Below are 15,023 nucleotides of genomic sequence, written 5' to 3' on the forward strand. Positions count from 1 at the left end.
TGAAAACATTTTAAGTCAAAAGTCGAAAATGCCTTTAATACAACTAACCAACAGAACATTATAGCTTAGCCTAGCCTACCTTAAATGTGCTTACAACACTTACATTAGCCTATGTGCAAAATCATCTAACACAAAGCTTATTTTACAATAAAGTATTGAATATCTTATGCAATTTACTGAATACCATACATTACCTATAAATTCTGATGGTTTTACACTCTTGTAAAGACAAAAAATCTTAAGTCAGGGCCCATTTGCATATCAGTAAACTTCTGATCCAATTCTTTTCTTCTTCTTTCTTTTCTTTCTCTTCTTTTCTTTCCTCCCTCCTTCCCTTCCTTTTTTCCTTCCTTCCTTTTCCTTCTTCTTATTTTAGTAAGAGACAGGTTCTCACTTTGTTACCCAGGCTGCTCTGGAATTCCTAGTCTCAAGTGATCCACCGGCCTCGGCCTCCCAAAGTGCTGGGATTATAGGCATGCACCACCACGCCCAACCCTGATCCTGTTCTTAATATCATATGCCAAATTTTCCCAAAGATTAATCAGTATTTTCTAGGGCCAAATGATTTTCTCCTACCCCTCATATTTCTAACCAAAGCTCTGCAGAAATTTTGAGAGAATCTCAGCTCAATAGTAACTTTCTAAGAAAACAAAGCTTCATTCTCTTGGATCCATGCTTTACTCCTCTCTCCTGAGAACACAGCATTCTCCCAGTCACCCAGAGCCAGGATCACTACTTTTACATCATACTAACCAGTCAGAAGTATTACCTATGAGACCCTTCAACAAATCTATTCATTTAATTAACAGCTAAAGTTTCTGCCAAGAAAACTAAAAGACTTAAAAAGACAAGTGTTATCCTCTAACACAATAGAGTCCAGATTATTTTATTATTTTTATATTTTATTTGCTCTATTTCTCAAACAGAACTATAATCTAACAATGTATTCATTCACTTATTAACTCATTCAATCACCCAAACAGTAAATGTAGGGAATGTGTCAAATGCAGGGAATACAAGGGGAACAAAATGCACACACTCCCTGATCTTATGAAGTTCAGAGTTGGCTCCAGGGAAGCAGACATTAATCAATCATATAAATGTGAAATTCTAATTGTGATAACTGCTTTGAAAGAAGGTACACAGCTCTACACACATCTATAATAGATTTGACTTTGTCAAAAAGGCTTCCCTCAGAAAGACATGGTTTGAGGGAAAATAAGCATTATAGGCAGTGAATAATAAAGGCTCTATAGCAGAAAGGAGCCCAACACTGAAAAGCTAGTGAACTGAAGAAAAAGAAAAGGAAACTGTGATGTGAGATGAAGCTGGTGATGATAAAAGTGGGAAGAGTCAAGAGATATGACGGGACAAACTCAATCCTAGCTTGTACAACTGGATAGAGAATGGTATCAATCATGGAAATGGGGACCAGTGAAAAAGGACCAATTTTTGGAGGGGAGAAGATGGGAAGTGTGATTTTGGACATGTTGAGTATGAGCTGCCTTTGAACCTTCAATGAGAGATGCTACCATGGCTGCTTGGATACACACTCGGGGTCTCAAAGGAGAGGCCTGAGGTAAAGATTTTCAGACAGAAGCCCTTGACTTATGCTACTCTGTGAGGGCAAACAGACTAAAAGAAACACACAAAATAGTTTTTGTGTCATTTAATTTCCTCCGAGAGTGTGGGCTGGACTACTAGTGACTTGATTCTAACCAACAGAATATGATGGAAGTGAAGACTGAGTCATTAAACACTCTATGGCCTCCCCTAGCTCTCTCTCTGATCACACTCTGGGGAAAGAGTCAGAAGGATGCTTAAGCATTCCCATGGAGAGGTCCACATAGCAAGAAACTGAAGCCTCCTGCTTACAACCAACATTATGCTGCCAGGCAGGCAAGTGGGACCCCTTTTAAAGCAGCCCCAGGCAAGCCTTCAGATGACAGCAGCTCCAGCTGACAGACTGAGTACAACCTCATGAAAGATCCTGAGCCAATATCCTGCTAAGCTGCTTGATAGAGTTTGGCTCTGTGTCCCCACCTAAATCTCATGTTGAATTCTAATCCCCAGTGTTGGCAAAGGGACCTGGAGGGAGGTAACTGGATCATGGGGGCAGATTTTCCCCTTGCTGTTCTTGTGATAATGAGTGAGTTCTTAGGAGATCTGAGGGTTTACAAGTGTGTGGGACTTCCCCCATCTCTTTCTTTCTCCTGCTCCCCCATGGTAAGACATGCTTGCTTCCCCTTCACCTTCTGCCATGATTGTAAGTTTCCTGAGGCCTCCTAGTCATGCTTCCTGGTAAGCCTGTGGAACTGTGAGTTAATTAAACCTCTTTTCTTCATAAATTATCCAGTCTCAGGTAGTTTTTCACAGCACTGTAAAAATGCACTAACATACTGCTCTTCCATTCCTGATCCAAAGAAAATATGAGATAACTTCATTGCTTAAAGCCATTAAACTTTTAGGTAATTCATTACTCAGCAACAGAAAACTTCAACAGCAAACTAGAACTAGAAAGGGAATTCTTTAAACTACAATAAACATCATATTTAATGATGGAGCTTCAGTTAAAACAAGGCAAGTTATGTATCCTCGCTTCAGTTTGACATCATACTAAAGGTCCAAGCAACAGACAAGAAAGTGAAATAAGGCTTAGGGGGAAAAAAGCCAAAATTATCATCTACAGATGGTACGATTTCTACACAGAAATTATTTAAGAATCAATAGATAAACCATTAGAGCTAATTATTGATTTCATCAAGACAGATGAATACAGATGAACATATAACATCAGTCATGTTCCTATATGGTAGTAATAACTGACTAGAATATATAAAATAAATTGGCTGGGCATGGTGGCTCACGCCTGTAATCCCAGCACTTTGGGAGGCCGAGGCAGGGGGATCACGAGATCAGGAGATCGAGACCATCCTGGCCAATACAGTGAAACCCCGTCTCCACTAAAAATATAAAAAATTAGCTGGGCATGGTGGCGGGCACCTGTAGTCCTAGCTACTCGGGAGGCTGAGGCAGGAGGATGGCGTGAACCCGGGAGGCAGAGCTTGCAGTGAGTTGAGACTGCGCCACTGCACTCCAACCTGGGCAACAGAGCGAGACTCCATCTCAAAACAAAACAAAACAAAACAACCACATTCGAAATAGCTATAAAAACCCAATAGGTACAAGAGGTGAAGAAAACTGTGGAGCTTTATTGAAGGATACAAAAGAACAACTAACTAATAAATAGATGAGAAAATGAATACCAGGTTCTTCCCAAAATTAATCTATAAATTCAATATAATTCTGATCAAAACCCAAATGAGGCTCTGGGGAGTAGATTTATTTATTTATTTGTTCATTTACTTATTTATCTATTTTGAGACAGAGTCTTGCTTTGTCACCCAGGCTGGAGTGCGGTGGTGGGATCCTGGCTCACTGCAACCTTTGCCTCTTGGGTTCAAGCAATTATCCTGCCTTAGCCTCCCAAGTAGCTGGGTCTACAGGCGTATGCCACAATGCCCAGCTACTTTTTGTATTTTTAGTAGAGACGAAGTTTCACCATGTTGACCAGGCTGGTCTCGAACGCCTCACCTGAAGTGATACGCCCGCCTCGGCCTCCCAAATGCTGGGATTACTGGTGTGAGTCACTGCACCTGGCCTGGACTAGATTTAATTATAAAGCAGAAGTACTTAAAACCATATGGTACCCCAAGACAAATTCATACAAGTGTGAAAACTAAAAAGATGCTACTACAAAGAAAATTGATGCAGGAACAAGTGGCTTTCCATATAACTAAAAAAATAAACTTGGATCCTACCTTATAGCAATAAAAAAGTGAATCTGTGGAAAGACAACTGAAGCCAAAATTGTCAAAACCAAGTAGCAGCTATTCTGGCCTAACCCTACTAGCCAAAGTGAGTACGGCTCCAGTCCCGTAGGCTTCAATTTATATTCCCAGCTTCCTATAAAGTGTTCAGGCCAACACTTCTGCCACCGTTTTTGAGTTGTCAAGTGATTACTGATCAAAATTTAGCACTGAGAAGCCTCATTCACTAGACAAAGAAAACGGAGAACCAATTTTCAGGTCTTAGAATCTTCTTATTCAACGTAAGCATTTAACAAAAATTAGCAAAAAAAATCAATCCAAAATTCCTGCCCAGATTGATGTTCACAAAATTTCATTAAAACCTGGATATTCTCTTTCTGTAGTTATTTCCCAGGTGTTATCTCAAGTTTAGAGGTCAGAAGAACAAGCTTATCATTTTGGGTAGTCATGATGTAAATAAACTCCTACAAAATATATTGCCTCAAATGTTTCAATTTAGGGAATACAGTGTTTAGTGTCTTGAGTGCAATGTCAGTTTTTAAGACGATAATCTGACTTCCAGCAATACCTTTAAAAGTTTATATTTTTCCTGTTTGTAAAGTAATGTATGTTCAAAGCAAAGAACCTGGCAAACAGAAAAGCAAAAGATACAAACTACCTACAAATTTGCATCTCAATTAAACACCAGTGGGTTAAATGCCCTTCCAATCATTGAGAATAATAGATTTGTTTTATGTTTTACGTTTTTTTTTTTTTTTGAGACGAAGTCTCACTCTGTCGCCCAGGCTGGAGTGCAGTGGCGCTATCTCGGCTCACTGCAAGCTCCGCCTCCCAGGTGCACGCCATTCTCCTGCCTCAGCCTCCCGAGTAGCTAGCACTACAGGCGCCCACCACCACGCCCGGCTAATTTTTTGTTATTTTTAGTAGAGACTGGGTTTCACTGTGTTAGCTAGGATGGTCTCAATCTGACCTCGTGATCCGCCCACCTCAGCCTCCCAAAGCGTTGGGATTACAGGTGTGAGCCACCGTGCCTGGCCAGATACATGTTATGTTTTAAACCAAGTTTGTAATATCTATTTAAACTCAAGTACTTAATGCCTTAAATGTCCTTATGGGAAGAAGGGAAGGAGACGGGTGTGACTGTAAAGTGGTAGGAGAGCTGATCATGCTGTATTTTGATTTTTAACAGGTAATACGCTCAACAGACATTTCTAACCCCTCTTCCCACCTCAGCCATGTCTGTGTCATGTCTTAGGCAACATCACGGCATCTTAGTGTTAATGGGAAAACAGCCCTAATATCCACACAAAGGTGTGACAAAATGCCACACATATTGCTTTACACTTAATACATATGTAACAGTTACAAAGGTGGCTCCCTGGCTCATGATTCTGACCCTTAACCCCTCCTCCCCTCCTTCAAGGGTTTCTTCTGGTAACAGATCCAGTTGCCTGGCCACAGTATAGTTAAATGACCTAGCCAGGCTAACCACAGGACCTGACTCCTTGGCCTCTTGAGTTGCACACCTGGAAGGCTGTGCTCTAGGACTGCGCTCAGTCACACTGCCCCCAACGTGCAGAAGGCCACTTGCAGCTAAAAAGAACGAGGCCAAGCACAGACATACAGGTGAAAGGCAGAGCGCCCTGACAGTGACCAAGTCCCTGACTCTTCCTTGGCTTCGGTGACCCACCAAGGAATCCTCCTATTAGTTCCCTTTTCTGCTTAAGAAAATCTGAACTGGGTTCCTGATACAACCAGAATGCTTGGGGAACCAGGGAAGAGGGGGCTATAGGTAAAAAGCAGCTTCTAGTCTGCTGATGAGCTTCCCCTCTGTGGGTCATAATTATATATTATGAGACAGACTATACTATTTGAAAAGATACTTTTTAATGCCCCAGATCACAAAAACTTATAAAATATCAAAAGAGTACATATAAAATGTGTCACAGAAATAAATGATCACAATACAACATACATCACCAGCACCTAGGTTAACAATAAGAACATGACTTTTATAATTCCCTCTCAAATCCCACCTTTCCCAACTCTTCAAAGGCAATCCCTATTCTTAACTTACAGTCCTTCCTTGTCCTGATAATTTAACCTCACAAGTATCTTTAACAATCCCTTGTTTATACTTCACTGTTTCTGAACTGCTTATAAGTGGAAAAACCTGACTTGCTTTTTTCTAACACTGTTTCTGAGATTCATCCATATGCTAGGAGATTCGTCCATATGCTTGGATCCATTCATGCATCCAATTCGATTTCACTACTGAATAGTATTCCACTGGCTTAGCAAACCATATTTCTCCACTCTACCCTTAACGAACATTTGGGTTCTTTCTAGGTTTCCATTATTACAAGCAATACTGCTATGACCATTCCTGAACATGTTTACTAGTACGTATGTGCAAGACTATTTATTTAGAGAAGAGGTCAGTTTTTCTGCAAAGGGCCAGATGATAAAGATTTTAGGCTTTTTGAGCCATGCAATGTCTGTTGCAACCACTTAACTCTAGTGTTGCACCATGAAAGCATCTGTAAGAGGTATATAAATGAGTGTGACAATATTCCAAGCTTATTTTTGGACACCAATACTTGAATTTCATATAATTTTCACATTATAAATCACAAAATATTATTTTTTCCCAACCACTTAAAAATGCTAAAAACCATTCTTAACTCATGAGTCATCACACCGACCCCTGATCTAAATAAAGTATATATGTATGGTTGTTAGGTCACACAGTATGCATATTTTCAATATGATCAGATATCACTAATTTGTTTTCCCAGGGTGGCTGAAACCACCCACCAGATGTGAACTGTTATATCACTGGATGTGGTATATCACTGACAACACTTACTGTCATACATTTTTATTTTTGACAATCTGATTTAATTGGTATCTTAATATAGTTTTAATTTGCATTTCCCCACCATCTCTGACATTACGATCATTCCATTTCCTCTTCTCTAATGTGCCTACTGAAGTCTGGTCCACTACTCTGCTAGATGTGTTGTTTTGTGTTTTTCTTGTTAGCTTGTGAAGATCCTAATGTAGCCTTGTGTGAGTTAAATGTACTGCAATATCTTTTCCCACAGTTTTGAAGACAGGGTCTCCCTCTATTGCCCAGGTTGGAGTGCAGTGGCACAATCGTGGCTCACTGAAGCCTCAACCTCCTGGGCTCAATGAATCCTTCCTACTTCAGCCTCCCGAGCTAGGACTACAGGCACACGCCATCATGCCCACCTAATTTTTGTATTTTTTCTTTTGTAGAGAGAGGGTTTCCCCATATTGGCCAGGCTGGTCTCATACTCCTGGGCTCAAGCAATCCTCCCGCCTCAGCCTCCCAAAGTGCTGGGATTATAGGTATGAGCCACCGTCCCCAGCCCTTTTCCCAATGTTAATAAAAAAGAAGTATCTTTGTTTGGGTATGGCGGCTAATGCCTATAGTCTCAACGCTTTGGGAAGCCAAGTTGGGAGGACTGCTTGAGGCCAGAAGTTCAAGAGCAACTTAGGCAACATAGCAAGACCCCCATCTGTAAAAACAAAAAAAGAAGCATCTTTTATGGTTCATATTTTCTGTGTTTTAAGAAAATCTTCTCTATCTAGAAATCATTACAAACAATGTTTTAATATCTAAAAATGTTAAAGGTTTGCTTTTCCCATGTAAGTACGGATTCAATGTCATTCCCTCCTATGGGGATAACCAGTTGTCAAGAACTATTTATGAAAAGCTGTCTTTAAAGGAGTGCAATACCAACTTTGTCACAAGCCAAGTTTGTGGGTTTCCATATTCTCTTCTATTGCTCTACCTCTCCCTATACCATACTGTCATCTTAACTTTTATAGTTTTATACTAATTCTTCATATATGGTGAAAATAAGTCTTCTCACCTATCACAAAGTTTTCAGGAGTGCCTTGGCTACTCCTGACCTGTTAAGTCTTCCTCAAAAATTTTAGAATCAACTTTTCAACCCAAAAAGAAAAGTTGTCATGATTCTGACTAGATTGATATAAAAATATAAATAACTGGAGAGCTCTGCTATCTTTCTAATAGCATCGTCAAATTTATAAAAATATTCTCTCTCTCCATTTATTTATACCTTTCTTAACATCTTCCAATAAAATTTTATAATTTTCTTTTAAAGGTTTAACACAAATTTTGTTACAAAATACTGGTTAGATACTTCATATTTTTTCCTACCTGAAACGGTATCACTTTGTTTATTGTTGATTTATAGAAATGCACCTCTGCTTTTATTTATTGATTTTAAATTCTGCTACCTTGCGAAGATTTCTAGTATTAACATCATATTGAACAAGCAAAGTGACAACAGGCATCCTTGTTTTATTCCTGATCTTAAAGGGTAGGTTTTAATAAGGCAAAAAAAAAAAAAAAAATGCAGTAGCTATGATTGATCATTTAATTACTTAAAATAATAATACAAATATTGCAAAAGAAATCTAGTAGTTAAGGCCAGGAACGGTGGCTCACGCCTGTAATCCTAACACATTGGGAGGCCGAGGTGGGCGGATCACCCGAGGTCAGGAGTTTGAGACCAGTCTGGCCAACATGGTGAAACCCTGTCTCTACTTAAAACACAAAACCTAGCCAGGCATGGTGGCAGGCGCCTGTAATCCCAGTTACTCGGGAGACTGAGGCAGCAGAATTGCTTGAACCCAGAAGGTGGAGGTTGCAGTGAGCCGAGATCACGCCATAGAACTACACCCTGGGAGACAAGGGCAAGATTTCATCTGACCAAAAAAAAAAAAAAAGAAAGAAAGAAATCTAGTAGTTAGAAGTATTTAAATATTTATGGTGGAACAATTCTACAAATCAAACAAGCATAAAGATCACAAAAAGTAAGTTAATGTTGATGGGAAAAAGAGCCGAACTCAAAAGAAGTCTAAGAGAAGTTTAAAATAAAATTCCAAAAATGTTTCCCAAAATGATATCATTACTAAAAATAAATGCATAGCACCTAACTTTTATGTCTACTATATTGTTGTTCCTTTAAAAAACAAAGTTTCACTACAGGTATACCTCGGCTATATTGCAGGTTTGGTTCCTGACTACCAAAATAAAGCAAATATTCAGTAAAATGAGTCATAAATATTTTGGATTCCCAGTACAAATAAAAGTTATGTTGATACTATATAGTAGTGTAAGTACACAACAGCATTGTCTTTAAAAGTAATATACATACCTTAATTTAAAAATTTTACTGCTAAAAAATACTACCAATCATCTTTGCCTTCAGTGAATCGTAACTTTTTTGCTGGTGGAGGGTCTTGCCTTAGTGTTGATGGCTGCTGACTGTTCAGGGTGGTTGCTGCTGGAGTGGCTGTCACAATTTCTTAAAATAAGATAAAAATGAACTTTGCCACATCAACTCTCCCTTTCATGAAAGATTTCTCTATAGCATGCAATGCTGTTTGATGGCATCTTACTCAGAGTAGAACTTTTTTCGAAATTGAAGTCAATTCTTTCAAACCCCTTGCCATTGCTTTATCTAGTTAGGTTTATGGAGTATTCTAAATCCTTTGTTGTCATTTCAACTATGTTCATAGCATCTTCACAAGGCGTAGATTCTGTCTCAAGAAACTACTTTCTTTCCCCATCCATAAGTAACTACTCATCCATTCAAGTTTTATCTTAAGATTGCAGCAATTCAGCCACATCTTCAGGCTCCATTTCTGATTCTAGTTCTCTTGTTATTGCCACCACATCTGCAGTTGAACTGGACTTCTTCCAAACTCCTGTCAATGTTTTGACCTCCTACCATGAACCAGAAATGTTCTTAATGGCATCTAGAACCGTGAAACTCTTTCCTGTTACTTTGCTCAGATCCACCAGAGGAATCACTGTCTGTGGCAGCTATGTGTTGGTCAATGTGGTGGGAAAAATTGTAGAAAGATGCAAACCTTCTTGGAAGGCCGGGAGATTTTATAAAAGCTTCGGAAAAGGATTTGGCTGAAGGCAGCCAGATTCTCTTACCCTGTGCCTGAAAGCTTAGGTTAGATAACAAGGAGATGTAAAGAAACTGATCTAGGTAAGTTAGTTTACTTAGGCCTTGGAACCTTGCCTTTAATCATCTGAGTGCAGGACTGCTCTTGGGGGGGATGACACCATGTTAATTACCCACAAGTATGTTGACTCAAGGCCTTTGTCAATATATCTGTACTAAATAAATGCCTGCAGCACCAGTTTATCATGGCCACGGCTGCTACAACTCCTTACAACACCCTCCCTGGGATCCATGAGCAGCCCCGGTCCCCCAGCCTGCTCTTTCACTGGATACCTGTGTCTGAGTGTGTCACTTGGTAAAGGTCTGAGGGTCAGACCCAGCAGCTATGGCCTTATGAAATGTATTTCTTAAATAAGACTTGACAGTCAGAATTACTCTTTGATTCATGGGCTGCAGAATAAATGTTGTATTTGCAGGCATGAAAACATTAATCTCATCGTACATTTCCATCACAGCTCTTAGGTAATTAGGTGCATTCTCAATGAAAAGTAATATTTTGAAAGGAATCTTTTTTATTAAGTAGCAAGTCTCAACAGTGGAATTAAATTATTTAATAAACCATGTTGTAAACAGATGTGCTGTCATCCAGCCTTTGTTGTTCCATATATAGAGCAGAGGCAGAAGAGATTTAGTATAATTCTTAAGGGCTCCAGAATTTTCAAAATGGTAACTGAACATTGGCTTCAACTTAAAGTTACTAGTTGCACTATCACCTACTAACAAAGTCAGTCTGTTCTTTGATGCTTTAAAGTCAGGCACTGACTTCTCCTCTCTACCTATGAAAGTCCTAGATGGCATCTTCTTCCAATAGAAGGCTGTTTTGTCTGCACTGAAAATCTGTTGTTTAGTGTAGCCACCTTCACCAACAGTCTTAGTTAGATCTTCTGGATAACTTGCTGCAGCTTCTACATCAGCACTCATTTTTACGTTGTGGAGATGGCTTCTTTCCTTAAACCTCCTGAACCAATCTCTGCTAGCTTCAAACTTTTCTTCTGCAGCTTCCTCACCTCTCTCAGCCTTCACAGAATTGAAGAGTTAAGGCCTTGTTCTTGATTAGGCTTGGCTTAAGGGAACATTGTGGTTGGTTTGATCTATGCAGACTACTAAAACTGTCTTATCAGCAATAAAGCTGTTCTGCTTTCTTATCATTTGTGTGTTTACTGGCGTAGCTTCCTTCAAGAACTCTTCCTTGCCATTCAGAACTTTTCAAATTATATGGCGCAAGAAGCCCAGCTTTTGGCCTATCTCTGCTTTCGACATGCCTTCCTCACTAAGTGTAATCTTTTCTAGCTTTTGATTTAAGTGAGAGACACATAACTCTTCCTTTCACTTGAATGCTTAGAGGCCACTGTAGGGTTATTAATTTGCATCCTTTCAATACTGTTGCTTAGCAGAGTGTGGTGGTATATGTGTTGTATCTTAGGGAACAGGGAGATCCGAGGAGAGTGAGAGAGACAGGCAAACGGCTGGTCAAGGTCGGTGGAGCAGTCAGAAAAGCAGTCACATTTATTGATTAAACTTGCCGTCTTGTATGGGCACAAGTTTGTGGCACTTCAAAACGATTACAATAATAACAACAAAGATCACTAATCAAAAATCACCACAAAAGATATAATAATGAAAACCTCTGAAATACTCTAAGAATTACCAAAATGTGACATAAAGACACAAAGTGAGCAGATGCTGTTGGAAAAATGGTGCCTATGGACTTTTTCTGTGTAGGGTTGCCACAAACTTTCCATTTGTTGGGAAACAAAACAAAACAAAGTAGTGTCTGTGAAGTACAATAAAACAAAGCACGATAACATGGACATGCCTGTATTTTTGAGTCACAACTCATTTCATGCTCTCCAGATATTTATTAAGTCTTGGCAAATGATGTTCTTGATACTGCATCAGGTACTACAGGTGGTACAAGCATGAAGGTAATGACCCACATCTAATCACACTGTTAAAACACCAATCTAAGAGACATGTCATTCACATTACAAAAGAGAAATATCAACTAAGGAAACCTGACAGGAAAAGAAACATCAAGATAGGGAAGTTTCTGAAAAGGTTTTACCAGAAAGCAGCATGTGATACAAGGTTTTGTTTGTTTAAAGTAAGTTTTTTCTACAGTTATTTTGTTTCTGGCTCTCTTTGACCTAAACCCCTCTAATGGACTTTCCCTGTCCTTAAGACATTCTTTCCCTCTGGTCCATTTTGTTCTAAAGAACACTGTCATTGCAGGACCAATAACTGAGACAGTTCTCACTAAAGAGATTCCAGAGTCAAGTAAGACGAGGATACAGTTTATACTCTATTTGTCCTGGTAAATTCACATTGCATAGTCCTACTAAAGGGTCTGTAAAGTTCTGCAATAAGGAAAAGTAAGGGAATCTATTTAACTATGTTAACTCAGAATGTCCCATTTTTAAGCATGGGATTGTCCCCATCCTCCTTGTTGTTTTTGTATAACATAAAGCAGGTTTCGACTAGCAATAAATAAAGCAGCAAAGATTGACTCCATATCCTAGAATCAGACATTCTTTTTAAAAAAAAAAAACATGGCTGATGTGCTTTCTGCAAAACTGGTATTTCTGCGAATCTGGAAATTCTGTAAAAAAGGATCCCATTGTGTTGTAAAGCCAATCACAAGGAAGACCTTCACAAAGTGAAGGTTAATTTTGAAATAACTGTCTTTAAGTTAATATTTTTGTATTACCCTTCAACATAACACATATCATTATATAATACAAATAGCTGTGGACAAAAATAGGAAATCCAAAAGTCACCCTAAAAGAAAAGAACCTATAAATCCCTAATTTTAAAAAAATCTACAAACTTCTCAGAGAAATAAAATTGGTCAGCTATTTTACTATCAATTATTGTTTCTACGTTTAGAATATCATATTATAAAGACTATATTTAGCATTAAATATTGCATTCAACAAATCCAACAGTATTTCAACTGTGTGAATAGAGTTAACACAGGAGGTCCATTTTACTTAGGTTGTGCTAATCTCTAGCGGATTCCTGGAGTCACGGCAATGACCCTAGCCAAACTCTGAGAACTATGTTCCTGGATTGTTCACAGTCACTTGTTAATGATCTTTTTGTGTGTGCTCCAGGCAGTGAGTCAAGATGTACCAGGCTGTCAGCATTGTTTTAAAGTAATCATTAAGATTTATGATGTGTACCTGGTGTCTGGTGTGGGGTCCCAAGTATCAGTTACCAGAGCTGGTCATATGGTAGGAATGTGCTTATGTGACTAGCTCCCTGTAAGAACTCTGGACTGTAACACTTGTGTGCTTCTCTGGCTAGAGACATCTTGCATGTGTCTCTATCACTCACTGCTGGAGAGAAAAGCATGTCCCTGTGATTCTCACAGAGAGAGGACTTGGAAGCCTATGCCTACCCTCTCTACCATTTACCTTCTTCCTGCATTGTATCCTTTGCTGTAATAAACCTGAGTCATGAGAACAACTTTATGTTGCGTGCATCCTTCCAGAAAATCAGTGGCAACTGGGATCTCTCCACCCTCCACAAAACAGATTCCATTAAAGAATTTAGTTTGTCATCATACCTACTTTTCTCATTACTTGTCAGAAGCTGAATGATCATAATCACAACTTCTTCAAATGAATAAATCAGCATAGAGGAAAAAAGTTAACAGGCATAAGACTGCTATCCTTAGAAGGACTTGGTTGTCGAGATTGGCCCTTGGCTGGCATGTGGACGCTTGAATGGTGAACAGTTCCCTACACTGATATAAAACTTTCCCTAAATGATAAGTGTGATTCACTGTGCCTAAACTTTAGAAACAACATTGTATAAACACCTGCTTTCCTTCTGGGAATCTGGAATTTTGGTATGTGCTAGGCAGAAGATGCCTACATGACCAGCCTCAACAAAAATCTTGGGCACTGACTCTCTAATGAGGTTCCCTAGTAGACAACATTTCACACATGTTGTCACGATTCATTGCTGGAGGAATTATGTACATCCTGTGTGACGCCACACAGAGAGGAGTCTTGAAAGCCTGTGCCTGTTTTCCTCTGAACTTCACCCGGTGCACCTTTTTCCTGTGCTGTAATAAATCTTAGCTGTTAGTACAACTGTATGCTGGATCGTGTGAGTCCTTCTAGCCAGTCACTGAACCTGGGGTGGGTCTTGGGAACCCATACAAATCAGCATATTAAGACAGAAGTAAGTGACTATTAGGCCAAACGCTGAAATTTAAATATGAGTTCAAATTTCAGTTCCAACACTTATTAGTTATGTGACTCCTCGCAATGTTACTATATTTGCAAAAACCTGAGCCTCTTCATTCCTTTAATGAGAAAAACATATCTTCCTTATAGTCCCATTGCACTAAACTAAATGAGAAAATGAACAACACATTCGTACATGACAGTACACACTTGGTAAATTTTAAATGGTATTATTTCTAGAGGCACCTTCTCAGATTAAATAAACAATGGAGAGCCTTTCTCATATATACTTATGCAACAAGAACTCAAATGGTCATTTGGAACACTGCAAAGCAAAGCTCATAGACAAACTTTCACCCTGTATCTTCAACACTGGCTCTGGGAATGATTTCCAGATCACATGACAGGATTACTGGGTGAGTTCAAGCAGGTTAAATCCTATATAACATTTTCAATTTCTGAACCTGGTCCTTATTTAGCCTTCAGATTGACCGCCCTAATCAGAAGTGTGTATACTAATTAATTAGTATTGGGACTATGCTTTATTGTTACATTTCTCAAATTACTAAACTGGGATTTTAGTACAAGCCATTCTCTTGTTTGTTATGAGGCATAAAGTCCAATCAACATAATTTTTAAAACCTAAGAAGCTAGCTGTAAGATCAAACCCTAATGTAAGGGAAGGAGAGCCCTAAAGTCATTCACTCCCAACTATCAACTTACCCCAAAGTGGTTTTTCAAATGAATTCATATCCCAAATCCACATGTCCCACATCTCCTGTTGAAAAATAAAGTCCTAAAATCAGTTTGTCTCAGAATAACTCTATTCTCCCCCCTTAGTCAGCACTGTGGGAGACACTGTTCCTTATCCCATCCTGACATTTTTCATTGCATTGGACCCCCAGCTGAATTCAAGTGATTATTCTCTGCTAGGTCACCTATTCCTGACTGGCCCAAGC

The 15,023-nt window shown here is 39.1% G+C and overlaps 1 protein-coding gene across 4 annotated transcripts in view; it reads right to left on the reverse strand.

The window, feature by feature from the left end:
• The window catches only part of GALNT1 (polypeptide N-acetylgalactosaminyltransferase 1), a 322,829-nt gene that overhangs the window by 64,204 nt on the left and 243,602 nt on the right, over positions 1-15,023 (reverse strand). Inside the window, exon 2 of one of the 4 annotated variants that reach the window (XM_065534311.2) lies at positions 14,788-14,842. The exons of the other annotated variants lie outside the window; for them this stretch is intronic. The gene's annotated coding sequence lies outside the window, so the exon portion shown is untranslated. The remainder of the gene's footprint in view (positions 1-14,787; positions 14,843-15,023) is intronic. 4 annotated transcript variants of the gene reach the window in all.

This window comes from Macaca fascicularis, chromosome 18 (genome assembly GCF_037993035.2).
Source record: "Macaca fascicularis isolate 582-1 chromosome 18, T2T-MFA8v1.1".
Classification (NCBI taxonomy): Eukaryota; Metazoa; Chordata; class Mammalia; order Primates; family Cercopithecidae; genus Macaca; species Macaca fascicularis.